This window comes from Papio anubis, chromosome 2, assembly GCF_008728515.1.
Source record: "Papio anubis isolate 15944 chromosome 2, Panubis1.0, whole genome shotgun sequence".
Taxonomy (NCBI): Eukaryota; Metazoa; Chordata; class Mammalia; order Primates; family Cercopithecidae; genus Papio; species Papio anubis.
This window is the reverse complement of record NC_044977.1, coordinates 49,297,663-49,325,466: the sequence shown is the minus strand read 5'-3', so window position 1 is coordinate 49,325,466 and position 27,804 is coordinate 49,297,663. Positions and strand designations below refer to the sequence as shown.

General features: G+C 40.3%; 1 protein-coding gene across 12 annotated transcripts in view; it reads left to right on the top strand.

The window, feature by feature from the left end:
• Positions 1 to 27,804, top strand: part of TMCC1 (transmembrane and coiled-coil domain family 1) — a 254,433-nt gene that overhangs the window by 35,240 nt on the left and 191,389 nt on the right. Inside the window, exon 3 of one of the 12 annotated variants that reach the window (XM_031663101.1) lies at positions 20,710 to 20,802. The exons of the other annotated variants lie outside the window; for them this stretch is intronic. The gene's annotated coding sequence lies outside the window, so the exon portion shown is untranslated. The remainder of the gene's footprint in view (positions 1 to 20,709; positions 20,803 to 27,804) is intronic. 12 annotated transcript variants of the gene reach the window in all.

Genomic DNA, 27,804 nt, shown 5'->3' with positions numbered 1-27,804 from the left:
GAGCAGTACTACCATCACCACAACCTAATTCCAAAACATTTTCATCACCCCTAAAAGAAACCCTGTACTCATTGAGCAGTCATTCCACATTTCCACCCCACCTGCTCTATCCCTGCATAACTTCTAATCTATGTTCTGTTCCTAAGGATTGGCCTATTCTGGATGCTTCATATAAATGGAATCATACCATATGTGGTCCTTTGTGACTGGCTTCTTTCACTTAGCATAATTTCAAGGTTTATCCATTTTGTCGTAGCATGTGTCAGTACTTTGTTCTTTTTTATTGCCAAATAAGATTCCATTGTATGGAGAATATAGCGTGTTTTGTTTATCTTTTCATCAGTTGATGAACATTTACATTGATTCCATTTTTTGGCCGTTTTGAATAATGCTGTTATGAATGTTTATGTACAAGGTTTTGTGTGAACTATACATATGTACCTAGAAATGGAATTGCTAGGAAATATGGTAACTCTTTTATGTTTAACATTTTGAGGAACTGTAAGGCTGTTTTCCAAAAACAAACTGCTTGGGCCGTTTTACATTCCCACCAGCAGTGTATGAGGGTTCTAATTTCTACTCCTCTTAACTTGTTATACTTTGATTTTAGCTATCCTAGTGGGTGTGAAATGGTGCCTCATTGTGGTTTTATTTGTATTTCCTTAATAACTAACAAGGTGAGCATCTTTTAATGTGTCTATTGGCCATTTGGATATTTTCTTTGGAGAAATGTTTATTTGAATTCTTTCCCTGTTTTTTAATAGGGAATATAATTATAATCTTAATGATATTTAAAGTCTTGTTTTAACAATGAGATTATAAATCACTTGAAAGGTTCTTGCCATAAGTAATAATTCTTTCTTTTTTTTTTTTTTTTTTTGAGATGGAGTCTTGCTCTGTCGCCAGGCTGGAGTGCAGTGGTGCGATCTTGGCTCACTGAAACCTCTGCCTCCTGGGTTTAAGCGATTCTCCTGCCTCAGCCTCCCAACTAGCTGGGACTACAGGTACACACCACCACACCCAGCTAATTTTTGTATTTTTAGTAGAGATGGGGTTCCACCATGTTGGCCAGGATGGTCTCGATCTCCTGACCTCATGATCTGCCTGCCTCGGCCTTCCAAAGTGCTGAAATTACAGGCGTGAGCCACTGCGCCCAGCTGCCGTAGGTAGTAATTCTTTAATAATTATTTTGTGTTTCTGCTTACCTTCACTCTCCTTCCAACTTCTCAGAGCACTAAAAGAATATCATGGGCCGGGCGCGGTGGCTCAAGCCTGTAATCCCAGCACTTTGGGAGGCCGAGGCGGGTGGATCACGAGGTCAGGAGATCGAGACCATCCTGGCTAACATGGTGAAACCCCGTCTCTACTAAAAATACAAAAAACTAGCCGGGCGTGGTGGCGGGCGCCTGTAGTCCCAGCTACTCGGAGGCTGAGGCAGGAGAATGGCGTAAACCCGGGAGGCGGAGCTTACAGTGAGCCGAGATCACGCCACTGAACTCCAGCCTGGGAGACACAGTGAGACTCCGTCTCAAAAAAAAAAAAAAAAAAAAAAAAAAAGAATATCATGCAGGTCTTAGTCCCATAGTAACCACATTTGGTTTTTTTCTCCCTTTTGTTACTTCATGTGAAAACAAAGATGGAAAAGCATGTTTGTTCAAATCCTGAATAGTCCATACGTTCCTAGGTTAGTGGAGTAAATGCTTTATTGTCTTTGGATTGTAAAAGTGGCTGGGTGTGGTGGCTTACGCCTGTAGTCCCAGCACTTTGGAAGGTCAACGTGGGCGGATCACAAAGTCAGGAATTCGAGACCAGCCTGGCCAACATGGTGAAACCCCGTCTCTACTAAAAATACAAAAATTAGCTGGGTGTGGTGGCGCGCACCTGTAATTCCAGCTACTCCAGAGTCTGAGGCAGGAGAATCCTTTGAACTGGGGAGGCAGAGGTTGCAGTGAGCTGAGATCGCATCACTGCACTGCAGCCTGAGTGACAGGGCGAGACTCCGTCTCAAAAAAAAAAAAAAAAAAAAAAGTAATGTGTTTGTTATGGAAAGTGCTTAGATAAGTATAATTCAGAAAGTTATAATTTCTCTGATAATTTTCAGTGATATTAACATTTTGATGTGCACTGTAGACTCAGGTGCAAACATACATATATACACATATTTGTATCTTGATAGTAATGTATGTACTATTAACGCGTTCCCCCCCTACCCCATCTCTCCTGTACACTTCATAATATATTATGGATAAATTTCCACTCACGGGCTGGGCACAGTGGCTCATGCCTGTAATCCCAGCACTTTGGGAGGCTGAGGTGGGAGGATTGCTTGAGCTCAGGAGTTTGAGACCAGCCTGGGCAATAGAGACCCCATGTCTATTAAAAAAAAAATTTCCTCTCACTTAATATTTTATTGTGTTTGATTTTGACACTGAGGTATGAAACATCTATATTTATATGTAGGTGGTTCTTAGTAAGGAGTAGTTGATTCCTGAGGGTAGAGGGTGGAAAATATTGAACTCTTTTTGTTTTTTGAGACGGAGTCTTGCTCTGTCGGCCAGGCTGGAGTGCAGTGGCTGGATCTCAGCTCACTGCAAGCTCCACCTCCCGGGTTTATGCCATTCTTCTGCCTCAGCCTCCCGAGTAGCTGGGACTACAGGCGTCCACCACCTCGCCCGGCTAGTTTTTTGTATTTTTAGTAGAGACGGGGTTTCACCGTATTAGCCAGGATGGTCTCCATCTCCTGACCTCGTGATCCGCCCATCTCGGCCTCCCAAAGTGCTGGGATTACAGGCTTGAGCCACCGCGCCCAGCCTGAACTCTTTAACATATATATTTTTAAAATGTTTGAATATTTGTGTTAGATTAAATAAACTATCAGTAATTATTTTCTTCTTTGCTTTATGTCATGAAACCCTTGCTTTGGTGCCCAAAACAGGTTTTTTCAGTTATCATTGGCGATTGATAGATCAAAAATTATACAATTACACTGATGTAGTGAAATAAGTTGCCATGTAGCTTCCTAGTCATGGAGGCTACATTATGGTATGCTAGTGATTACTGGGAAATTTTTAAGTTTAAACATATATTTATTGAGCACCATGTCAGGCACTATGAAGAGGGAACCATTAATTGAGCAGAGTCCTAGATATGTTTATTTTTTAGGCAGAGAACAGAAGAGAGGCCGTATCAAATTAGAACAAGAAAGTCAAAAGGTAGATTTCCTAGACCATGAATTCATGTATATACGTGTGTGTGTGTGTGTGTGTGTGTGTGTTTTGAGACAGGGTTTCTCTCTGTTGCCCAGGCTGGAGTGCAGTGGTGAGATCATGGCTCACTGCAGCCTTGGCTTGCCAGGCTCAAGCAATCCTCCCACCTCACCCTCCCAAGTAGTTGGGACTATAGGGACATGCCACCATGCCCACCTAATTGTTGTATTTTTTGTAGAGATGGGGTCTTGCTATGTTGCCCAGGCTGTTCTCAACCTCCTGGCCTCAAGTGATCCTCCTACCTCAGCATCCCAAAACAAAGTGCTGGGATAACAGGTGTGAGCTATCACACCCAGCCTGAATTCATTTTTTATAGTTTATCTCATACTTAAGTCATTTGTCTTTCTGTGTTTGCTTCATAGTGACTTATGTGTTTAAGTTTAAGCAATAAAAACTTCTACATATTTAAAAAATGTTTCTATAATGAAAAGGAATGTGACTTTGAGATACCACATTTTTCTCCTTGAGTAAGATTTACGTGTGGTTATTGGAGTAGATTGAGAATTTTGCAATGTTTGTGTCAAAATGAAAAATTATATATGAGCAAGTCAAAATCTTGAAAATTTTTAGCTATAGCCTACAAGATTCTTTTTGTTCCTTCATATTATTTTTCTATTAGTTTATCATGTACTATGTTTATATTAATTGCTTCAACAGTTTGAGAAGCAGTAATAAAAAACACATTTTATAGATAATCTGAGGTAATCACTTATTTAAAATGAAAAGTTATTAAAACTATCGGAAGAAATCTTAAATTTGACCTATGCCTATAAATAAGAAAGTGTTTTTTCCAGCAAATATGTTGGGGATCAGGGGAAGTCAGGCAAAACATATTCAGGGTTTGTACGTTTTAATCCTTTTATTTTCTCAGCTTCTTGATCTTCATATGTGCTTGCAGATGTTAAAATGTGAGGACACTGAAAAAAAATTTTTTTTGATCCTGAGTACAGAAAACATTTTATAAGAAAAAATAATGGCCATGTGCAGTGGCTCATGCCTGTAATTCCAGCACTTTGGGAGGCTGAGGCGGATGGATTGCTTGAGCTCAGGAGCTTGAGACCAGCCTGGGCAACCTGACAAAACCCTGTCTCTACCAAAAATACAAAAAATTAGCTGGACGTGGTGGCATGCACCTGTGGTTCTAGCTACTCAGGAGGCTGAGGTGGGAGGCTCACTAGAGTCCAGGAAGCAGAGGTTGCGGTGAGCTGAGATTGTGCCACTGCACTCCAGCCTGAGTGACAGAGTGACACCGTCTCAAAAAAAAACCAAAAAATATGTAAAATGGGAAATTATACTAGAAATGATCTTTAAGGTTCCTGTAATTCTGTGACTGTTTCTAATTTTTCAGTATGTCTTGAAGCTGTTTTAATAGTTTGCTGCAATATGGAGGATGGTGTTCAGAAAGTTGTGTTAGCATTGTAAAACTTCCCTTCATTTAGAGGGACACCTATGGTAGAGTAGTCAAGAGTGTAAGTTCCAGCTTTTCTGCCTACTGGCTGTGTGACCTTCAGCATGCCATTTAGGCTCATTTTTCTCATCTGTAAAATGTGAAATAACAGCAAGTACCTCACAGGATTATTGTGAGGATCAATTGAGATAATGTGTTAAGAGTTACTTGGACATGGCCGGGTGCAGTGGCTCACACCTGTAATCCCAGCACTTTGGGAGGCCGAGGGAGGTGGATCACGAGGTCAGGAGATTGAGACCATCCTGGCTAACACGGTGAAACCCTGTTTCTACTAAAAAAATACAAAAAATTAGCCAGGCCTAGTGATGGGTGCCTGTAGTCCCAGCTACTCGGCAGGGTGAGGCAGGAGAATGACGTGAACGTGGGAGGCGGAACTTGCAATGAGGTACCATCGCATCACTGCACTCCAGCCTGGGTGACTCCATCTCAAAAAAAAAAAAAAAGTTACTTGGACAGTACAAAGTACTAAATGCAAGGTTATATATAAAAAGAGGTATCTAAATCTATGAAGAATAGTAGTTTCATATTAGCTTTTCTCTTTAATTATTGATTCTTTCTGCTTCCTGTATGTTTTGTTTATAATTAGACTTAGTTGGTTATTTTCTTTTCAATTGTCAGATCAAGCAAAAAACTGAGTGACAAGAACCTCCCTCATAGATGTTAAGGTTGTTGTGTCTAGGGTCATGAGAAACACCTGCAGTGTCATTCAGTGAGATTTAAGATGCTGCCGCCATTTGCCTACACAGGTGCCTGGCATTTCCTTTAACACGTTCTTTTAAGAAAGTTTTTTTTTTTTTTTTTTTTTTTGTTTTTAAAGGCTAATACCTATACTGTACTTATTGCATAGCAGGTCCTGTTTTAAGCACTTTACATTTAATTCTCACAATGACTCTGAGAATAGGTACTATTGTAACCTGTGAGGAAATTAAGGGTTAGCAAATTGGTTGTGGTGGTTGATGTGCTGCAATACTTTAAAACTTTTTCTTTAGTGCAGAGCTCAAGCACTCTGTTATGGTTATGCTTCATGTATTGCATTACTATATCTTTGCAAAAAATTAACTTCTGTATGCTTTTAGCAAAAAGTTATTGTAAATTTTATTTATTTGAGATAAGGTCTTGCTATGTTGCAGCAACTGCTGGTCTCAAGAAATCCTCCTGCCTCAACCTCTAGAGTAGCTGAAACTATAGGCATGCACCCACACCTGGCTCTGTAAATTTTATCTTCATGTCTCTGGAAGACACAGTAACTTTTGGGATAAGTAAAGTTTCAGGAGTAGTGTTTCTTATTGTTGTTTGTTTGTTTTTTGAGACAGGGTTGGAGTGCAGTGGCACCATCTCAGCTCATTGCAACCTCCGCCTCCCGGGCTCAAGTGATCCTCCCGCCTCAGCCTTCTGAGTAGCTGGGACCACAGGCACATGCCACCACGCCTGACTAATTTGTTCTGTTTTCGATAGAGACGGGGTTTCACCATGTTGCCCAGGCCGGTCTCAAACACCTGAGCTCAAGCAATCCACCCGCCTCAGCCTCCAAAGTGCTGGGAATTACAGGTAGGAGCCACCATGTATCACCCCACCCCCCCCCCCCCCCCCCCCCCCCTTTTTTTTTTTTTCTAAGCAAGCTAACACAGCACAGGAGTATTGTTTTTGTTCAACTCTGAGTTAGAAAAATTTGGAACAAATAAATGATAGGTGTTGGTTAGACAAACTAAACAATTTAGGTGTTGTTTCCTAAATTCCCTATTTTCTCAGTTATAAGAGGCATACCTCTTTGCATTTTAAGTTTTGAAATTGTGTGCATTTAATATGGTAGTATTTCTCTTCAAAAGGCTGTTATTAAAGGTATGCCTTTTAATCAGTTGATGAGGTCTAGAATCAAGAAATTACATTAAGGCCGGGCACAGTGGCTCATGTCAGTAATCCCAGCACTTTGGGAGGCTGAGTTGGGTGGATCATTTGAGTGCAGTTGGCGATCATTTGAGTGCAACATGACGAAACTCCATCTCTACAAAAAATACAAATATTAGCCAGATGTGGTGGCGCACATCTGTAGTCCCAGCTACTTGAGAGGCTGAGGTGGGAGGATCACTTGAAGCCTGGGAGGCAGAGGTTGCAATGAGCAGTCACTCCAGTGCACTTCAGCCTAAGTGACAGACCGAGACCTTATCTCAAAAACTTATTTTTTAGTTTACATCCACTATCAATGTGCTAGTCTTGGCCACTATACATACTGCACATATTTAGTATTGACAGCTAAATTTTCTTTTGGCTAGCTAAGATTGGTATTACTACAGATTCTGAGACTTAATTTTGTATACTCTGTAAATACACCTGATGTCAGTAATTTAAGCATACCCTTGGAATAACCTTGTTTGGCAGACATACCTGAATGTGTGTTTTGAGCTAGGGAATCTGGGAGTGGCCAGCCCTTGTCTGTGAGGAACATCTGGGCCCCATTCCATTACGTGGAACATCGGTTGTACAGGGGATCGGCCTGTATAGGGGATCAAGACACTGAGTTTTGGGGTAAATGAAGGTTGTCAGGTGGAGGTCCTTAAGGGGAGGGTTTTAAGTGAAAAAGCTATATAAACTGCATGCTGTTTGCAAGCAGTTGTGGTTTTTCTGCCCAGTCCGCTGCCACTGGGCAGTATAGATATGTTGTCCAGCCTGCCATCACTGCACTGTAGTTAAGGTGGATGTCTTGTCCAGCCTGCCACCACTGGGCTGTATGTAAGGAGGTTCTTCTGTCCAGCCCATGCTACATGACTCTCTTCCCTGTAGGTAAGCCCCTAATAAAATCCCATGTTTTATCTGGGTGTGGTGGCTCATGCCTGTAATCCCAGCACTTTGGGAGGCTGAAGTGGGTGGATCACTTGAGGTCAGGAGTTCGAGACCAGCCTGACCAACATAGTGAAACCCCCCCCTCTACTAAAAATACAAAAAAAATTAGCCAGGTTTGGTGGCATATGCCTGTAGTCCCAGCTACTTGGGGGGCTGAGGCAGGGGAATTGCCTGAACCTGGGAGGCAGAGGTTGCAGTGAGCCGAGATCGTGCCATTACACTCCAGCGTGGGTGAGGGAGCAAGATTATGTCTCAAAAAAAAAAAAATCCCATGTCTCATGTGCTGATTCTGGGTCTCTTCGTTGGCCTCTTGAACCTGTTGCCATCCCTATTGAGGTTAATAGGGTTTAGGCACAACCCATTCACTCTTCTTTTTAGACTCCCTAAAAGAATTTCTTCACTCAGAGACAGAAGTACCTCATCTACATGTTTTGCTAATTTAGTGAATCAGCTAGTTGAGGAGGAAAGTTAGATAATTTCATTGGAGATTGGACCGGAGTTAAAACTTGAAAGCCCAAGGCCACTTAATCTTTATTGGAGAAATTCATGACATTGTATAACATTGTTTTATTTTGAGAACCAATTCTTAACTTTCTTAACTGTTGTTTTTCGTTGCTCATAAGTGTTTGAAATCCCGTTTGACATTTAATGCATTATTCGTTGATTCATAGTTTTGAATTTGGAACTTACAAAACCTGAATTGTAGGTCCTAGAGCAGTGTTTTTGAAAAAAGAAATACTGATAGTAGATTTCCTGGAAGTTGTTGCAATGGAATTCAGACACTACTGGGAGTTAACATAGACTTTGTAGGTTAAGGTCACAGTCCCCCACAAGACTATCCTCACTTAAGACACCAGCCACAAATTTGGAGGTCCCTTCGCTACCTGTGCTCCTGACCACTGGCTACCTATGCAGGAGTTCCCATGATCCATTCAGGTTCAGAAATTCACTAGAATGATTCATAGTGCTCGGGAAAGTGCTACACACTACTTAAAATTACAGTTGTATTATCCTGAATATTCCCCACTAATATTTTTTTAAAACTTTATTTTGAAATGATTGTAGATTGACAGAAAGTTGCAAAAATAGCACAGAGTCCCTTGAATCCTTCCCCTAGCTTCCCCCAGTGTTGGCATCTTATGTAACTGTAGTATAATATCGAAACCAGGAAATTGACATTGGTATAGTATTACTAAACTTTTTTGCTAAGTCATTTGGCCATTTTGGAATCTGAAGAACCAGTGTTTTCTTTAACTCTCGTTACTTCTCTAGAAATGTTTATCTTTTCCTAAATCTCTAATTTGTGATACTGCAGCTTCTGTTTAAAACAGGAGCTTACATTTTCCATTCATTTACCTTTTTAAAAAATGAATTAAATATCTACTATTTTTATGACTTAAGAAAAATTATTGAAACATCACTGAGAACTGTTTGCTTACCATCAAAATGGGCAATTTCCCTAGACAACCATATCCATACTCAGGCTTTAGAATAGTCACTGTGAAATCGTGGGGTTTTTTTGTTGTTGTTGTTGTTTTTAGGCCAAGGAAGCTATCCAAGAATTTTGTGAATGAGGCTGAGAATTTACCTTGCCAGAATTCATGGGGAAGATGTGTTTCTTGTTTTGTGTGGTCAAAGAGGGTTTTTCATCCAAACGTTGCCCTCATTTCTTCTCCTTTTTCTGCTGAGTTTTTTTTTTCTTTTGATTTTTTAGGTGTCTAGAGACTTTAACTTCTTTAAATGTTACTTTTTGGTAGAGTTTTATTTTTAGTGATTTATCTTGGGATAAGTTGAGTAAGAGATTCAGATTTCAAGACAAACCAGGAATGATTTGTCTTTGCTTTGGGACTTGACATGAAGTATTAAGAAAATGAGATATTAAGAAAAACTCAACAAGGTGTTAAGAAAAACTCAAAAAACTAATTTATAGTTTTGTTATGAAAGCTACAATCAGACATTCTTAGATTGCTTTATTTTATTCAATGGAGTTTGAGTTTTTGATGGTTTCTTCATGTAAATAGGAAGCCACCAGAAGAAGACCTGTCCTAAGTAAACTTCATTATCTTAGCTAAAGGGACCTTTACAAAGAAAATTTAGTATGGTGAAGATCATGGTGATAGGAGTTTGACCTAGTGGTGAATGTTTTGTGATTGCTGGCAACTGAACTTTGACTTAGGCAGTCTGGACCATATCTGATGATTCTTGAGCATGGTTCATGCATTTGTTCATTCACGCAACACCTTTTTATTGGGTCACCTAGGCAATGGGATATTATGTGGAGCAAAAACTGCTCTGATACCCTTCCCCCATGGAACTTAGGGTCTGGCAGAGAAGACAGAAATGTTAAATTAAGTGTTTAAATTACACCTGTGACAGTGGCATAAGAGTAGGTATTGGGTAATACTTACATTAGTGAGATTTGACCAGATTAGAGAAGGCATCCTCAATAAATGATACTTGTGCTATGATCTGAAGGAGGAGTAGATGTTAACTTGGCAAAGAAAGAGTTGGGAGATGGTTGTCCAGACAGAAGAAACAGCAAGTGCAGAGGCCGTGTGGTAGAAGTGAGAATGGTGAAATGAAGGACCTAATTAAGGCTAGTGTGGCTTAAGCAGTGAGAGTTAGAGAGAAAAAGATCATGGTTTGAAGTGAAGAGAGAGGCCTATCCTTGTTAGGTTTTTTATAGGTCATGTTAAGAAGTTTTTGCCATTTTTCTAAGTATCCTAAGAGGAATAAGCAGCCATTAAAGGGTTTTTAAGCAAGAAAGGACACAGTCAGATTTTCTCTTTTTTTTTTTTTTGGAGATGGAGTCTCACTGTGTTGCCCAGGCTGGAGTGTGGTGGCGTGATCTCAGCTCACTGTAACTTCTGCCTCCCAGGTTTGAGCGATTCTGCTATCTCAGCCTCCTAAGTAGCTGGTATTACAGTTGTGTGCCATGACGCCAGGCTAATTTTTGTATTTTGGGTAGAGACGGGGTTTCACCATGTTGGCCAGGCTGGTCTTGAACTCATGACCTCAAGTGATCCACCCACCTCAGCCTCCCAAAGTGCTGGGATGTGAGCCACTACACCCAGCAGATTTGCTTTTTTGATAAGAACACTCTACTGAAATGCAAAGAATGGCTCGAAGGGGTACCAGAGTGGATGTAGGGGTATTGGTTAGGAATTTAATTGTCCATGTGATAGGTAAGGATGACTCACTTAGAGTTGTGTTGGGGAAGAGGATAGAAAGGCATTAATTTAAGAATATTTAGAAGATATAGTCAGCAGAACTTGATGATGGGTAGAATATGAAGTGGAGAAGAGAGGAGTCCTAGATTTCTGATTTAAGTAACTTAGTGCTCTTCACTGACAAAAGGAATGCTGAAGGAAGACAGGTTTTTTTTTTTTTTTAGGGGAAGATCATGATTTAGGTTTTAGATGTATCAATCTTCAGGTATGTTTTGATGGCAGCCAAAAAGAGGAGATAATGCATTGCTTAGATTCAGATATATCCTTTTATTTTGTTTAGTTTGATATTATTTTATTGATTTTTATTTTTGAGGTGGGGTGTGCATATTCACTCTGTTGCCCAAGTTGGAATGCAGTGGCTCAATCATAGCTCACTGCAGCCTAGACCTCCTGGGCTCAAGCAATCCTCTTGCCTTAGCCTCCTTAGTAGCTAGGACTACAGGTGTGTGTCACCATGCCTGGCTAATTTTTTTAAGTTTATTTTTTTGTGGAGGCAGGGCCTTACTGTTCCCTAGGCTGGTCTTGAACTCCTGGGCTCAAGCAATCCTCTTGCTTTGGCCTTCTAAAGGGCTGGAATTACAGGTGTGAGCCATCATGCCTGGCCATTTTATTCTTAAGATACCAGTAAATACATACGTAGAAACTGATTTTTCATAGGGGTATGCTTACAGGTACTATCCCTATCCTTTAGATTTTTGTATTTGTTTATATACTGCAGTGTATGCTACAGTTTTTTGTGTGTTTTTTTTTTTTCTTTTCTTTTTTTTGAGCAACAAGGTCTTGCTCTGTTGCCCAGGCTAGAGTGCAGTGGCACAATCATAGCTCAGTGTACCCCAGTTTTAACCAAAGAATAGGTACTAAAAAATACTTTATGAATGATTGAATCAGTAATTGTAGTGCTTCCCAGAAATGCTGTTTCCTTGCCCATGTTTCTTGTGTGTTGGCAAATAATTAAGGATGCATTATTAATGGACACTTGGAGTGGTTAATAATATACTCCTCCTACCAATAATCTCCTCTCTTCCCATAAGCCTTCTATTTTTGTTCTAGAATTTTATAAAATGTTAAGACCAAAATGACCTCACTACTCAGAAATGTGTCATCTAATAGAGTCAACATGGACAGAAAGTTAAAAATTGAAAACAAAATAGGCATTGTTTGGCCTTGAGCTGTATTGTTCTTTATGCTAGCTGGTTTATGATTTTTTTAAAAACTCTTTTCTTCCGTTTTTAAAATTGTGGTAACACATAACATAAAATTTACCATCTCAACCATTTTTAAGGGCACGGTTGAGTGGTATTAAATATATTCATAATGTGTAACCATCAGGACCAGCCATCTGTATAGCTCTTTTTGTCTTGTAAAACCAAAACTCTCTCTTTGTGGTTGGCTTATTTTATTAGCATAATGTCTGTCCTCAAGGTTCATCTACGTTGTTGTATACTGCAGAATTTTCTTCCTTTTTTTTTTTTTTTTTTTTCTTTGAGACGGAGTCTCACTCTGTCACCCAGGCTGGAGTGCAGTGGCATGATCTTGGCTCACTGCAACTTCTGCCTCCCAGGTTCAAGCAATTCTCCTACCTTGGACTTCTGAGTAGCTGGGATTACAGGTGCGTGCCACCACATCCAACTAATTTTTGTATTTTGAGTAGAGACAATGTCTTACCATTTTGGCCAGGCTGATCTCGAACTCCTGACCTCAAATGATCCACTTCCCTTAGCCTCCTGGAGTATTGAGATTACAGGCATGAGACACTGCACCTGGTCACCACTTTGTTTTTTCTTTTTTCAGGCAGGGTCTCATGCTGTTGCCCAGGTTGGAGTACAGTGGCACAATCAGGGTTCACTGCAGATTGACTTTCCAGGCTCAAACAATCCTTCTGCCTCAGCCTCCCAAGTAGCTGGGACTACAGGCCTGTGCAACCACACCCGGCTAATTTTTTTTGAATTTTTAGTGGAGACAAGGTCTTATTATGTTGCCCAGGCTGGCCTTGAACTCCTTAGTTTAAGCAATCCTCCTGCCTCAGTCTCCCAAAGTGCTGGGATTATGGGCGTGAGCCACTGCGCCTGGCAATTTTTTTCCCTTTTAAGGCTGAATGACATTCCATGGTATGTATATGCTGCATTTTGCCTATTCATCTATACTGCTGTGAGGGTGTATGGGTATCTCTTTGAGGCCTTGCTTTGAATTATTTTGTGTATGTACCCAGAAGTAGAATTGCTAGATTAGGTGATAATTCTAATTTTACCACCATACTGTTTTCCACAGTGGCTGTACCATTTTACATTCCCATCAGCAATGCACAAAGATTCCAATTTCTGCACATCATTACCAACACTAAACTTTCTGTTTTCCTTATAGTAGCCATCCTAATGTTTGTGGTTTATAATTTGATTAAAATATCATATCTGAATATTTTCTTACTCTTTCAATCTTTGAAAATTAAAATAGACTGAATTTTTGTTACATTGTCTTTAATAACTAAGTTGCTTGCCTTTTTACTAAGCAAATGTTTTTTTGAAGGGATTTATGTGACAGTCTTTTTCTTTTTACCCTGCTGGAAGTCTCATCCACTCAACTGACGGCTTTATTTTTCTTTCCTCAAAAGCTAGAACTAAGTCTATGGGAAGGAAAGGAGTATACACTGGAGCCAAAGGCTGGTGCTACCTAGGCCTGTGGGGTGTGCATATTCAGAAGCTCTGCAGTTGGTTGGCCTGGATCTGTCAAAACATGTTTGGATAGCTCTGGCTGTGTACTGATTTATTTATGTGCTTCTGAGTGGTAACCCTGGGAATGAATACATTATGACTATTTGTTGGGAATAGGCCCCCCAAAATCTGGCCATAAACTGGCCCCAAAACAGGCCATAAACAAAATCTCTGCAGCACTATGACATGTTCATGATGACTGTAACCCCGTGCCGGAAAGAGGGCAAGGAACACCTGGCCCACCCAGGGTGGAAAACTGCTTAAAGGCATTCTTAAACCACAAACAATAGCATGAGCGATCTGTGCCTTAAGGACGTGCTCCATCCCATCCCTTTATTTTGGCCCATCCCTTCATTTCCTATAAGGGATACTTTTAGTTAGTCTAATATCTGTAGAAACAATGCTAATGACTGGCTTGCTGTTAATAAATACATGGGTAAATCTCTGTTCGGGGCTCTTAGCTCTGAAGGCTGTGAGACCCCTGATTTCCCACTTCACACCTCTATATTTCTGTGTGTGTGTCTTTAATTCCTCTAGCTTCGCTGGGTTAGGGTCTCCCCAACCAAGCTGGTCTCCACAACTATTGTTTGGAAAACTGTTGTGTAGATTGCTGGGGAAGAAAAACTCAGAGAACCCCACTGTTGAACAGGTTGTAAATTTACTGGTTTAATCTTCTGTGAATGTGTTTCAGAGATTAAGCCTTTTCCTGATCTCAGCAGGCAAATTCTAATATTTTGGATGCAAGTTATTTCACAGAAGGGACTCTGTGGTAGGAAGAGAGAATGTGAAATTAAATATCTATGTCTTAGGTCTGGCGTAAATAGATACTGTTAATATCAGTGTGTTGGGTATAAAATAATCTCTCTTCTGGTTTCAGGAAAGCATAGAGAAAAAAACTAAGATTCTTTTCTAATTTTTATTGACCCAGCTGAAATAGTGTAATGTCTTGCATTTTTAAGGCACTTAACTATTTGTTTAGTTGAATTGTTTGAAAGGACGGAAGAGAATAGGACCTTCCATATTTGAACAGTATAGGTAGAAGAACATGAATTGATGGAGGTGGTAGTATCCTTCCACATTTTTTTTCTATCAGGATTTAGACTCCTACAGATTTTGTATCTTAAGAAAGAAATGCAGACATGTTGGTAAAATACTAAGAGTTTTCAAATGATACCTAATCTAAATGTTAATTGAAATAGAATTCACAACAAACCTGCTCATGTAATCCTGAACCTAAAATAAAAGTTTAAAATAAATTTATGCATAAAAAGTAAAAAAAAGAAAGAAATATAATTTATAATCTTGAATTAAATGTAGTCCCCTTCAGTGGATGCACACACATACATATATACCATGTATATATGTATGTGTGCGTGTATGTAGAGATACCTTTTTTTTTTTTTTTGAGACGGGGTCTTGCTCTGTCACCCAGGCTGGAGTACAGTGGCGTGATCTTGGCTCACTGCAAGCTCTGCCTCCTGAGTTCATGCCATTCTCTTGCCTCAGCCTCCTATGAGTAGCTGGGACTACAGGTGCCTGCCGCCACCCCTGGCTAATTTTTTGTATTTTTTTAGTTGAGACAGGGTTTCACCTTGTTAGCCAGGATGGTCTCGATCTCCTGACCTCGTGATCCTCCCGCCTCGGCCTCCCAAAGTGCTGGGATTACAGGTGTGAGCCACCGCGCCCAGCTGAGATCCTTTTTTTTTTTTTTTTGAGAAAGAGTCTCGCTCTGTTGCCCAGGTTGGAGTGCAGTGGTACGATCTCTGCTCACTGCACCATCTGCCTCTTGGGTTCAAGCGATTCTCATGCCTCAGCCTCCCAAGTAGCTGAGATTACAGGCAAGAGCTACCACACCCAGCTTTTTGTAATTTTAGTAGAGGTGGGGTTTCACCATGTTGACCAAGCTGGTCTCGAACTCCGGACCTCGGGTGATCTGCCCACCTGGGCCTCCCAAAGTGTTGGGATTACAGGTGTGAGCCACTGCATCCAGCCGATATAGAGATACTTAACAAATAAGCGCACTAGTCTAATCTTTATTAAATCTTGCTCTGTTAAATTTACTTTATGATCATGATGTGATACATGTTTAATAGTAGTAGTAGCAGTAAGAAAAAGTTAAAGTAGCTCTTAGTATTCTTTTGTGCCAGATTGTATATTAAGTGCCTTCCATGTATATATTGTGTCATTTGTTCTTTACAATAAGATTATAGAATGGGCAATACTTTTATCTCCATTTTGGAAATCGAGTAATTTACTCAAGGACCAACGATTAGTAGAGGAGCGAGCCATAGTAGCAGAATGTTTCTATGATGTAGGAAGTCAGGTCATAAGAGGAATGAAGGTAGGGGAGGATTAGATTTGAAGAGAGTTAAGTGTGAAATAGTCCTTCATGAGAATATGGGAGTGAATAGACTAGAGAAACATAGATTACAGAATAGACTCAAATGCTCATTTGAGGTTAGTGGACATGAATTTAAAGTTTCATTGGTTGACACGGATTTGTGTATTTTCTTGTACTTTCAACGGTACAGTGTACTTTCAACTGTAAGGGTTCAGGTGTGGAATCAGAGTTAGATTGGCAGGATTGGGGTTTTGCCAATTGTTTAAGGAAAGGAGAAGGCCAAGGAAGCTAAGGGTGTGCGAAGGAATGTTTATAATGATGGTTCACATAATCTAAGCTAGGGGACTTATTTTAGGAGAAGGGGTTAAATAGAATGGAAGTGGAGTTATTTTTATCCTGTATATATTCACTCTTTTCAACAGATGGTCCTAGAACAATTGGAGATTCATAAGCACACAAAGAACCTCAACCCTTACCTCACACCAGACACAAAAATTAACTTCAAATAAATCATAGGCCTAACTTGAAGAGCTAAAACCATACAACTCCAGAAAGTTTTTGTCAGAAAGAAAATAGAGGAGAAAATCTTAGTGACCTTGGGGTAGGCAAAGATTTCTTAAGACACAAAAAGCATGAAGTATGAAGGAAAAAAATCACTAAATTGCATTTCATCAAAATTAAAAACTTTTAATCTTTGAAAGAGACCTTTAAGAAAATGAAAAAGTAGGCCTTGGGCTGGGAGAAAATATTTGCAGAACATATATCTGACAGAGGATGTGTATCTAGAAGATACAAAGAATTGTAACTCAAGAATAGAAAGACAACCCCTTAAGAAAAGGGGAAAACAATTTGAATAAAGTTCATCAAATAATATAAATGGCAAATAAGCACATGAAAAGATGCTCAAACTCATAAGTCATTAGGGAAATACAAATTTAAACCATAATGAGATACCACTGCATGCTCCCTAGAATGGCTGTAATGAATAGGATTAGTCACATGGTGACAAGAATGGAGGAGCATCTGGAACTCCCATACACTGAGGATAGGAATGTGAAATGGATCAACTACTTTGGAAGACAATTGGGCATTTTCTTTCAGAGTAAATACGAAGATGCCATAGGATTTATCCATTCCATTTCTAATTATTCAAGAAAAATGAAACTGTATATCCACAAAAAAGACTTGTACACAAACATTCACAGCAGCTTTATTGGTAATAGCTACAAACTGTAAACAGCTCACATATCCGTCAAGTGTATGGATAAACAAATTTGGTGTATTTATACAATGGAATACTACTCGGCAATAAAAAGAACAGTTGATACTGTCAACAACCTAGATGAATCTCAAAATAATTTGGTTTAATGAATGAAGCCAAACTTAAGAAGAAGAGTACGTTATATGTACTTGGAGAACTAATTTCTTGTAATAGATTTCTAAGCACTATTAGGAGCATATGACTTAAACAATTTTTAAAAGTCAGGGAGTAAGTATGCTTAAATAAAATACAATCTGTGAAACAAATTTCTGAATTATTATCACTTCACTGGACACTCTAACTTGACCATATTTCTGACTTTAATGTAACTCTTTCTTATTCCGTAGTCACATGTTTGCTTGCTCATTAGTTCACATAACGTTTATTCAGCATCTGTTTGAGCCAAGGCACTGTAACTACCTGTTTTTTTTTTTTATTTACCATACTTTTGTAAGGTCCTTTTTCTTTGGCTGCTTCTGATTACAGTAAACATAGGAAGTTTAATAAAACAATTTTCGTGACTGAGGAGAGAGCATTCTGTTTTCAAAATTATGTATATGTGAATGAATGAACGACAGGATCTTGCTGTGTTACCCAGGACGAGGTACAGTGGTGTGATCATAGTTCATTGCAGGCCAGAACTCCTGGGCTCAAGTGATCCTCCTGCCTTTTTTTTTTCTTATTTTTCTTCTTCTTTTTTTTTTTTTTTTTTTTAGTAGAGATTGAGGTCTTGCTGTGTTGCACAGGCTGGTCTTGAACTCCTGGGCTCAAGTGATCCTCCTGCCTCAGCGTCCCACAGTGCTGGGATTATAGGCATGAGCCATTATGCCTGGCCAGCATTCTTCAATGTCTACCGAACTTGATTATATCTTTCTTATTTTTGTTTTAACTTTTGGGTTTCCTCCTACTGGCTTAGTAATGTCTTATAAAACAAAGAGGTCAAGAGAAAGATTTGTTTTGAGTGTGAATGACTGGTTGGTAAAAGATGTTGCTAAATCACAAATTCCCTTAGTAGGTGGTTGGAAAAATGTTGCTCCTTATGAAATAGAAGCACAAGAAAGAAGTAACTAAGAATAGAACTGTTGAATAAATTTTCAGTGTAGCAAAGCATAAAGTATGTATTACCTTCAAAACCATTTCAAATGACCTACAGGGAAGGAGAAAACATAAATTGGATAGGTTTTTAAAATCTGAAAAACATGGCTAAGACTTCACTTCTATAAGTAGGGTAATCATAGCTCCCTGCAGCCTCTATCTCCTGGGTTCAATGGATCCTCCCACCTCAGCCTCCTGAGAAGCTGGGACAACAGGCATGTGCCACTATGCCCAGCTGAAGTGATCTGCCTGCCTTGGCCTCCCAAAGTGCTGGGATTATAGTAGTGAGTCACCATGCCCAGCCCAAAAGAGAATTTTTCCCCCAACCCCTTTTGGCTGCCAAATACTAAAGTATTTGTGGGACTCTGACCTTTTTTTTTTCCCCCACATATCTCACATGATGTTTGATGTTTTTCTTTTTTTTTTTCTTTTTCTTTTTTTAAGACAGAGTCTCACTTCATTGCCCAGGTTGAAGTGCAGTGATGTGATCACGGCTCGCTGCAGCCTGTACCTCTCCAGCTCAAACAATCCTCGCACCTCAGCCTCTTGAGCAGCTGGCACCACAGGTGCGTGCCACCACACCTGGCCACTTAAAAATTTTTTTTTGTAGAGACAGGGTGTCCCTGTGTTGCCCAGACTGGTCTTGACGTGATATTTTTCTATTGGGGGTGAGATTAGGTGGAATTTCACGGTATTTTACCTGATATTTCATGACTCTTGCCATTGCAGACACTTAGGCTCTTTGGGGACATTCTATTATCAACTCCTGAAGTTGTCACAACCCTTGTCTGAGGTACTTCTACATCAGTGAGGGTTAACTGAATTGTCTAATGCAGTGTGTTTCAGTTTCATGCTGCCTCTTTCCTTCTCTCCATTGATTATTAACTATTTGTTTTGATAGTGTATATCTGATTTATATACTTCAATGATAGTATTTATTTATATATCTTTATTTCAAAGAGCATTTGAAAATTATAGACTTCCGAGGAAAGCTGGATACCTTTCCTCACCTTCATTTTGAGATAAGTAATTACTCATGGGAGTAAAAAAGTAATATTTAGGGTAGTTGGGAATGTCTGTAGACATGGAGATATTTATAGATTATTTGTACTTTTTCCTCAGAATATCTCTTTCTTCCTTTTTTTTTTCTGTTGATTGCTCAAGTGGCTTGCTATTGGTTCATATTTAAAATCCTCATCTATATTAATTATGATACTTCAGGCCTGGCCCATATGGAAGTAGTTCTACCACTGTGTCTGTGTGTGTGTGTGTGTGTGAGAGAGAGAGAGAGAGAGAGAGAGAGAGTGACAGGGTCTTGCTGTATCGCCCAGGCTGGAGTGCAGTGGTGTGATCTCAGCTCACTGCAACCTCCACAGCCTGGGCTCTAGCAATCCTCCTCAGCCTCCTGAGTAGCTGGGACTACAGGGATACACCATCATACCCACCTAATTTTTGTAATTTTTGTAGAGACAGGGTTTCACCATGTTGCCCTGGCTGAACATTCTTTTTCTCTTTTTTTTTTTTTTTTTTTTTTTTTGAGGCGGAGTCTCGGCCTCTGTTCCCAGGCTGGAGTGCAGTGGCTGATCTCAGCTCACTGCAAGCCTGGCCTCGGTTTACGCCTGCTCTCCTGCTCCTTAGCCTCCGGAGTAGCTGGACTACAGGCACCACCTCACCTGCTCTGCTTTTTGTATTTCTTAGTAGAGATGGGATTTCTTACAGTGTTAGCTGCATGGCCCCATCTCCTGACCTCGTGATCCGCCTCGTCTTCGGCCTCCCAAAGTGCTGTATCTACAGGCTTGAGCCATCAAGGCCTCGGGCCTTCCTCTTTTTTTTTTTTTTTTTTTTTTGAGACCAAGTCTTGCTCTGCTCAGGCTGAGTGCAGTGGCTGACCGCTCACTGCAAGCTCCACCTCCCGGTTCACACCCATTCTCCTGCCTAGCCTCCTGAGTAGCTGGGACTACAGGCGCCCGCCACCACTCGCTAATTTTTGTATTTTTAGTAGAGATGGGGTTTCACCGTGTTAGCCAAGATGGTCTCCATCTCCTGACCTCATGATCCCCCACCTCGGCCTCCCAAAGTGCTGGGATTACAGGCGTGAGCCACCACGCTCGGCCTGAACATTCTTAATAGGCTAGGATTCATAATCTAGCTTTGCTCTTCAGACAGATTGTCCTCTAGATATGTTAAGCCTTGTAGACATCCTTTCCCTCTTTCACCTTTTAAATTTCATTTTCAAAAAGGAACAGGATATTTCTTTGGAATAACAAAGGGGTCTAATTTTTGGGTCACAGGTAACATCAAAGAAGGAAGTATTTTGAGAATGAAGAGCTTTAATTCTTACTAGTTCAGCAGTTAAGTTAGAAAACTAAAATAAAGGATTCAGTTCTCCATCAGCTGCCTGCCTAGACCAGATTTTGGATTTCAGATCAAAAGATGCAGACTACAAATAGTGTTAGAATCAAGGCAGAATGACCTAGCACCTTTCTTGCGGTTACCCTTCAGGAATGGTGAGGGAAGATGGAAGAGGCAGGGAAGACAAGGCGAAAACTACTAGTGCAAACTCTGAATTTAATTTGTACGTTCCTGAAAACAAAGGTAAGAAAAGAAAAACACCTAATGTTGGGCATTGTTAGAATTTATTCCTGCATATGTATCATATACCTAGGATTTGTAGGTTTTAAACATTTAATTATTTTTCTCAGTTTTACCCAAAAGACCCCCGTCTGTGTGGATGCCAGATGGAATACTAGTCCACACTTTGTACGTTTCTTTCTGTATCTCCATTCACTCCTGAAAACATGGCAGTGTTTTTCCACCTATAATATTATTATTTCTAGATTTTTTAGCTTTTTATACATTGCTAGATTTTGTAGATTGTTGGTAGATATCCTTATTAAGCTAAGGGAGTTCCTGTCTTTCTTAGTTTGTTGGGAGTATTTATCGTAAATAGATATTGGAATAGTCTAATGCATTTTCTGCATTTATTGTTATGATCACATGGTTTTCTTATTTAACTGTTAATATGGTTGGTTAATATGGTGAACTGCATTGATTTTTGAATGTGAACCAGCCCTGCATCCCTGGGATAAACCCAGGGATTTATCCAGGGATGCATTACCCAGGGATGCATTATCTTTTTATATAATGCTGTAATTGATTTGCTAATATTTTGTTAAAGGTTTTTGCATATATGTTCATTAGAGATACTGGTCTGCATGCAGAGGTTTTGTGGGTTTTTTTGGTGGTGTCTGTTTTGTTTTGGTATTAGAGTAATGTTAGTCTCATAAAATGAGTTGGGAAATGTTCCTTTCTCTTTTTTGCAAGAGAGAGTAGAATTGTTATTATTTCTTATTTAAATGGTTGGTAGAATTAACCATTAAAACCATCTGGGTCTGGAGTTTTCCTTTTTGGGAAGTTTTGAACTACAAATTCACTTTCTTCAATAGAGTTATTTAGATATCTGTTTTTCCTTCTATATTTTTTGTAGTTCATGTCGTATTTCAAGGAATCGGTTTATTTTATCTAAGCTATCAAATTTAGGGTCATAGAGGTGTTTGTAATATCTTTTATTATTCTTTTAACATCTATTGGATCAGTTTGATGTCCTTTCTCCTTCATTCCTAATATTGGTAATTTATGTCTTTGTTTATTTCTTGGATAGCCTGGCTATAAGTTCATCAATTTTATCAATCTTTTCAAAGAACCAGCTTTTGCTTTCATTGGTTTTTCTACATTGTGTTTCTCTTGTCAGTTTTGTTGATTTCTGCTCTAATTTTTATTATTTTTTTCCTTCTGTTTTAGTTTTAATTTGTTCTTTTTTTACTGTGCCAAGGTAGAAGCCTAGGTTATCAGTTTTAGGTCTTTTTTTATAATATAAGATGTAATTAAGACTATACATTTTCCTCTAAGTGCTGTTTTAGCTGCATCTCATAAATTTTGATAGTGTTGTATTTTTGTTTACTTTGCAAGTATTTTTTAAGGTAGATAAACTTCCTTTCTGTTTCCTGCTATACTTGCAAATATTTTTAAAATTTCCTTTTGACTTCATCTTTTAATCATGGGTTATTTAGAAGTGTATTGTTTAATATCCACATATTTGGAGGGACTTTCCTAATATATTTTGTTATTGATTTTAGTTTTATTCTATTATGGTCTGAGAATGTACTTTGTATTATTTTTATTTTTATTTATTTTGAAGGTTTCTTTTATGACACAGAATATGGTATATCTTTGTGAATGTTCTATGTGTACTTGAAAAGAATGTATATTCAGCTTTTGTTCAGTGGAGTGCCCTACAGATGTCACCCAGGTCAAATTAGGTGATAGTGCTGAACTGTTGAGGTCACGTCTACCTGCTTACTTGTGTGTGTGTGTCTGTGTGTGTGTGTGTGTGTGTGTTTTGTTTTGTTTTTTAAGACAAAGTCTCACTCTATCACCCAGGCTGGAATGCAGTGGCACGTTATCTGCTCACTGCAACCTCTACCTCCCAAGTTCCAGTGATTCCCGCACCTCAGTCTCCTGATTAGCTGGGACTACAGGTGCATGCCACCAAACCCAGCTAATTTTGGTAGTTTTGGTAGAGACAGGGTTTTGCCATGTAGGCCAGGCTGGTCTTGAACTCCTAGCCTGAAGTGATCTGCCCACCCCAACCTCCTAAAGTGCTGGGATTACTGTGGTGAGCCACTCAATCTGCTTACTTGGTTTATCAGTTACTGAGGGTTAACAGTTAAAAGTCTACTACTATAATTGTAGATTTGTCTTTATTTTCTGTCATATCTATCAGTTTTGCCTCATGTATTTTGAAGCTTTGTTTTAAGGTACATACAAATTTAGAATTGTTATGTCTTCTTAGAGAATTGACCCTATTATCCTAATGCTCCTTGTATTAGTTAGTTTTCACACTGCTATAAAAAACTACCAGAGACTGGGTAATCTATAAAGAAAAGAGGTTTAATTGACTCACAGTGCCAAATGGCTGGGGAGGCCTCAGGAAATTTACAATCATGGCAGAAGGGGAAGCAAGGCATGTCTTACATGGTGGCAGGAGCGGGGGCAGAACTGCCACACACTGTAAAACCATCAGATCTTGTGAGAACTCACTATCACAAGAACAGCATGGGGGAAGCCACCACCATAATTCAGTTACCTCACACCAGGTTCCTCCCTTGATATGTGGGGATTATAATTCGAGATGAGGTTTGGGTGGGGATACAGAGGCAGCCAAACCATTTCATTCCACCCTTAGCCCCTTCCAAATTTCATGACCGTCTCACACTTCAAAACACAAACATGCCTTCTCAACAGTTCTCGAAAGTCTTAATGCATTCCAGCATTAACCTCAAAGTCCAAGTCCAAAGTCTATCTGAAACAAGGCAAGTCCCTTTCACTTATGAACCTGTAAAATAAAAAGTTAGTTACTAACAAGATACAATGGGGTTACAGGCATTGGGTAAATGCCCCCTTTGCAGAAGGGAGAAATTGGCCAAAGTGAAGGGGCTGCAAAGCCCCATGCAAGTCTGAAACCCAGCAGGGCAACCTTTAATCTTAAAACTCCAAAATAATCTCCTTTGACACCATGTCTCACATCCAGGGCTTGCTGATGCAAGAGGTGAGCTCCCAAGGCCTTGAGCAGCTCCGCCCCTCTGGCTCTGCAGGGTCTATCCCCTGCAGCTGCTTTCACTGGCTGGTGTTGAGTGCCTGTGGCTTTTCCAAATGCACGGTGTAAGCTGTTGGTGGATCTACCATTTTGGGGTCTGGAGGATGGTGGCCCTCTTCTCACAGCTCCACTAGGCAGTGTCCCAGTGGGGATTCTGTGTAGGGGGTCCAATCCCACATTTCCTCTCTGCACTGTTCTAGTAGAGGTTCTCCATGAGGGCTCTGCCCCTGCAGCAGACTTCTGCCTGGACAACCAGACATTTCCATATATCCTCTGCAATCTAGGTGGAGGTTCCCAAACCTCAGTTCTTCTGTGTATCTGCAGACCCAGTACCGCATGGAAATGGCCAGGGCTTGGGGCTTGCACCCTCTGAAGCAATGGCCTGAGCTATATGTTGGCCCCTTTTATCTACGGCTGGAGCTGGAGCCGCTGGGAGACAGGAGGCCATATCCTGAGGCTGCACAGAGCAGCAGGGCCCTGGGCCCCACCCAGGAAACCATTTTTCCCTCCCTGGCCTCTGAACCTATGATGGGAGGGTCTGCTATGAAGATCTCAGAAATGCCCTGCAGACATTTTCCACATTGTCTTAGAGAATAACATTGGGCTCCTCTTTACTTATGCAAATTTCTGTAGCCAGCAGCTTGAATTTCTCCCCCAGAAAATGGGTTTTTCTTTTCTACTAGGTGGTAAGGCTGCAAATTTTCCAAACTTTTATGTTCTGCTTCTCTTTTCAACATAAGTTCCAATTTCAGACTATCTCTTTGTGAACGCATATGACAGTATGCTTTCATTATTATTATTCTTTTTTTGAGATGGAGTCTCACTTTGTTGCCCAGACTGGAGTGCAGTGGTGCGATCTTGGCTCACTGCGACCTCTGCCTCCCGGTTCAAGGGATTCTCCTGCCTCAGCCTCCCGAGCTGGGACTACAGGTGTATGCCACCGTGCCCAGCTAATTTTTGTATTTTTAGTAGAAACGGGGTTTCACCATGTTGGCCAGATTGGTTTTGAACTTCTGACATCAGGTGATCCACCTGCCTTGGCCTCCCAAAGTGCTGGGATTACAGGCATGAGCCATTGTGCCCAGCCGACAGTACACTTTCAGAAAAAGCCAAGTCACATCTTGAATGCTTTGCTGCTTAGAAATTTCTTCTACCAGATACCCTAAATCATGTCTTTCAAATTCAAAGTTCCACGGATCTCTAGGGCAGGGGCAAAATGCCACCAGTCTCTTTGCTAAGACATAGCAAGAGTGACCTTTGCTCCAGTTCACAATAAATTTCTCTCATCTCCATCTTGGGCCACTTCAGCTTGGATTCATTGTCCATATCACAATGAGCACTTTGGTAAAAACCTTTTAACAAGTCTCTAGGAAGTCCCAAACTTTCCCACATCTTCCTGCCTTCTTCTGAGCCCTCCAAACTTTTCCAGCCTCTGTCTGTTACCCAGTTCCAAAGTCACTCCACATTTTCAGGTATCTATAGTAGTACCCCATTCCTGGTACCAGTTTTCTGTGTTAGTCCATTTTCACACTGCTATAAAAAACTACCTGAGGCTGGGTAATTTATAAAGAAAAGAGGTTTAATTTGACTCTTAGCCCCACATGACTGGGAAGGCCTTAGGAAACTTAAAATCATGGCAGAAGGTGAAGGAGAAGCAAGGCATGTCTTACGTGGCAGCAGGAGTGGGGTGGGGAACTGCCACATACTTTTAAACAATCAGATTTCATGAGAACTCACTATCACAAGAACAGCATGGGGAAACCACCCCCATGATCCAATCACCTCCCACCAGGTCCCTCCCTTGACATGTGTGGATTACAGTTCAAGATGAGATTTGGGTGGGGACACAGAGCCAAACCAGATCACCCCTCTTTATCCTTGACAGTCTTTCTTGTTCTGAAATCTACTTTGCCTGCAATTCATTTGGCTACACTAGCTTTCTTTTGATTAATTAGTGTTTGTATGGTATTTTTCCTCCATTGTTCTATGTTTTTCCTTTTTAAATCTTTGCTTAGCAGGCTTCTTGTGGACCAAATATAGCTAGATCTTGCTTTTTTTTTTTTTTTTTTTGCGACAGGTTCTCACTCTGTCATCCTGGTTGGAGTACAGTAGCATGATCATGGCTCACTGCAGCCTTGACCTCCTGGGTTCACTCGATCCCACCTCAATGTCCTAAGTAGCTGGAAAAGGCACATGCCACCATGCCCAGTTATGTTTTGTATTTTTGTAGAGATAGGGTTTCACCATGTTGCCCAGGGTAGTCTTGGGCTCCTGGGCTCAAGTGATGCTTCTGCCTCAGCCTCCCAAAGTGCTGGGATTATGGGTGTGAGCCATTACGCCCGGCCTGGTCTTGCTTTTTTCCCCCCCCTGCAGTCTGACAATTGTTTTTTAACTGGTAAGACTGTTTACATTTAAAGTGATTATTAGTATAATTAGATGAAAACCTACCATCTTGCTAGCTCTTCTCTATTTGTTGCATTTATTGTTTGCTTCTTTTTTGAGACAGGGTCTCTCTCTGTCACCCAGGCTGGAGTACAGTGGCATAGTTATGGTTCACTGTAGCCTAGGCCTCCCAGGCTCAAGTGATTCTCTCACCTCGGTCTCCCCAGTAGCTGGTACTACAGGTGCACACCACCATGCCTGGTGAATTTTTAAATTTGTAGATATGGGGTCTCACTGTGTTGCCCAGGCTGGTCTCAAACTCTTGGGCTCAAGCGATCCTCCTACCTCTTGAGTAGCTGGGACTATAGGTGTGTGCCACCATGCCTCGCTAATTTTTCTATTTTTTGTAGAGAAGAGGTCTTGCCATGTTGCCTAGGCTACTCTTAAACTTCTGAACTGAAATAATTCTGCTGCCTCAGCCTCCTGAGTAGCTGGGACTATAGGCATGCGCCTGGGTGGTTTTTTTCCTACTGCCTTCTTTGGTGTGATTTTTTTTTTAAATTCCATTTTACTTATTCTATTGACTTATCACTTACATTTCTTTAAAAAGGTTTTTAGTGGTTGCCTTTTGGTTTACATTATACATTTTAAAATAACCTGAGTTTTTCAGGTGTTTTACCACTTTGCATTTAGTTAAAGTATGGTTGTAGTGTGTTCCCAGTTCTTCCCTCTTTTCCCTTGTGCTGCTGTTGTTAAGCATTTTACTTTTACCTGTGTGGTACTTATCCAGTACATTGTTATTGCTTTAAGCAGTTATCTTTTAGAGCAATGAAAAATTAAAAATATACTTTACCTTCATTTATTCTTCATTTTGTAGATTCAAGCTTCTTACTTTTATATATTTTTCTGCCTGAAGGACTTCTGTTAATATTTCTTATAGGGTGGGTCTCCTGGCAGTGTATTCTCTATTTTTGCTTGTCTGGGGGGAAAGCCTTTATTTTGTACTTACGAAGGATATTTTCACTGGATGTAGAATACTGGATGGGCAGCTTTCTTTTCAGCACTTTAAAGTTGTCACTCCACTGTCTTACAAAGTTTCTGATGGTACGTTTATTGTAATCTTTATCCTTATTCCTCTGTATGTAACATATTTTCCCCTCTTTGACTGCCTTCAAGAGCCTTTGGCTTTCAGCATTTTGAATATGATATGCCTAGATATCCTTTTTTTTTTTTTTTTTTTGAGATGGAGTCTCTCTCTGTCGTCCTGGCTAGAGTACATTGGTGCGATCTCGGCTCACTGCAACCTTTGCCTCCCAGGTTCAAGCGATTCTCCTGCCTCAGCCTCCTGAGTAGGTGGGATTACAGGCATGCACCACCACGCCTGGCTAATTTTTGTATTTTTAGTAGAGATGGGGTTTCACCATGTTGGTCAGGCTGGTCTTGAACTCCTGACCTTGTGATCTGCCTCCACCTCGCCTCCCAAAGTGCTGGGATTACAGGCATGAGCCACCCCTGCCTGTTCCCTTTTGGTATTGTTTGCATTTCTATTTTTCTTTTTT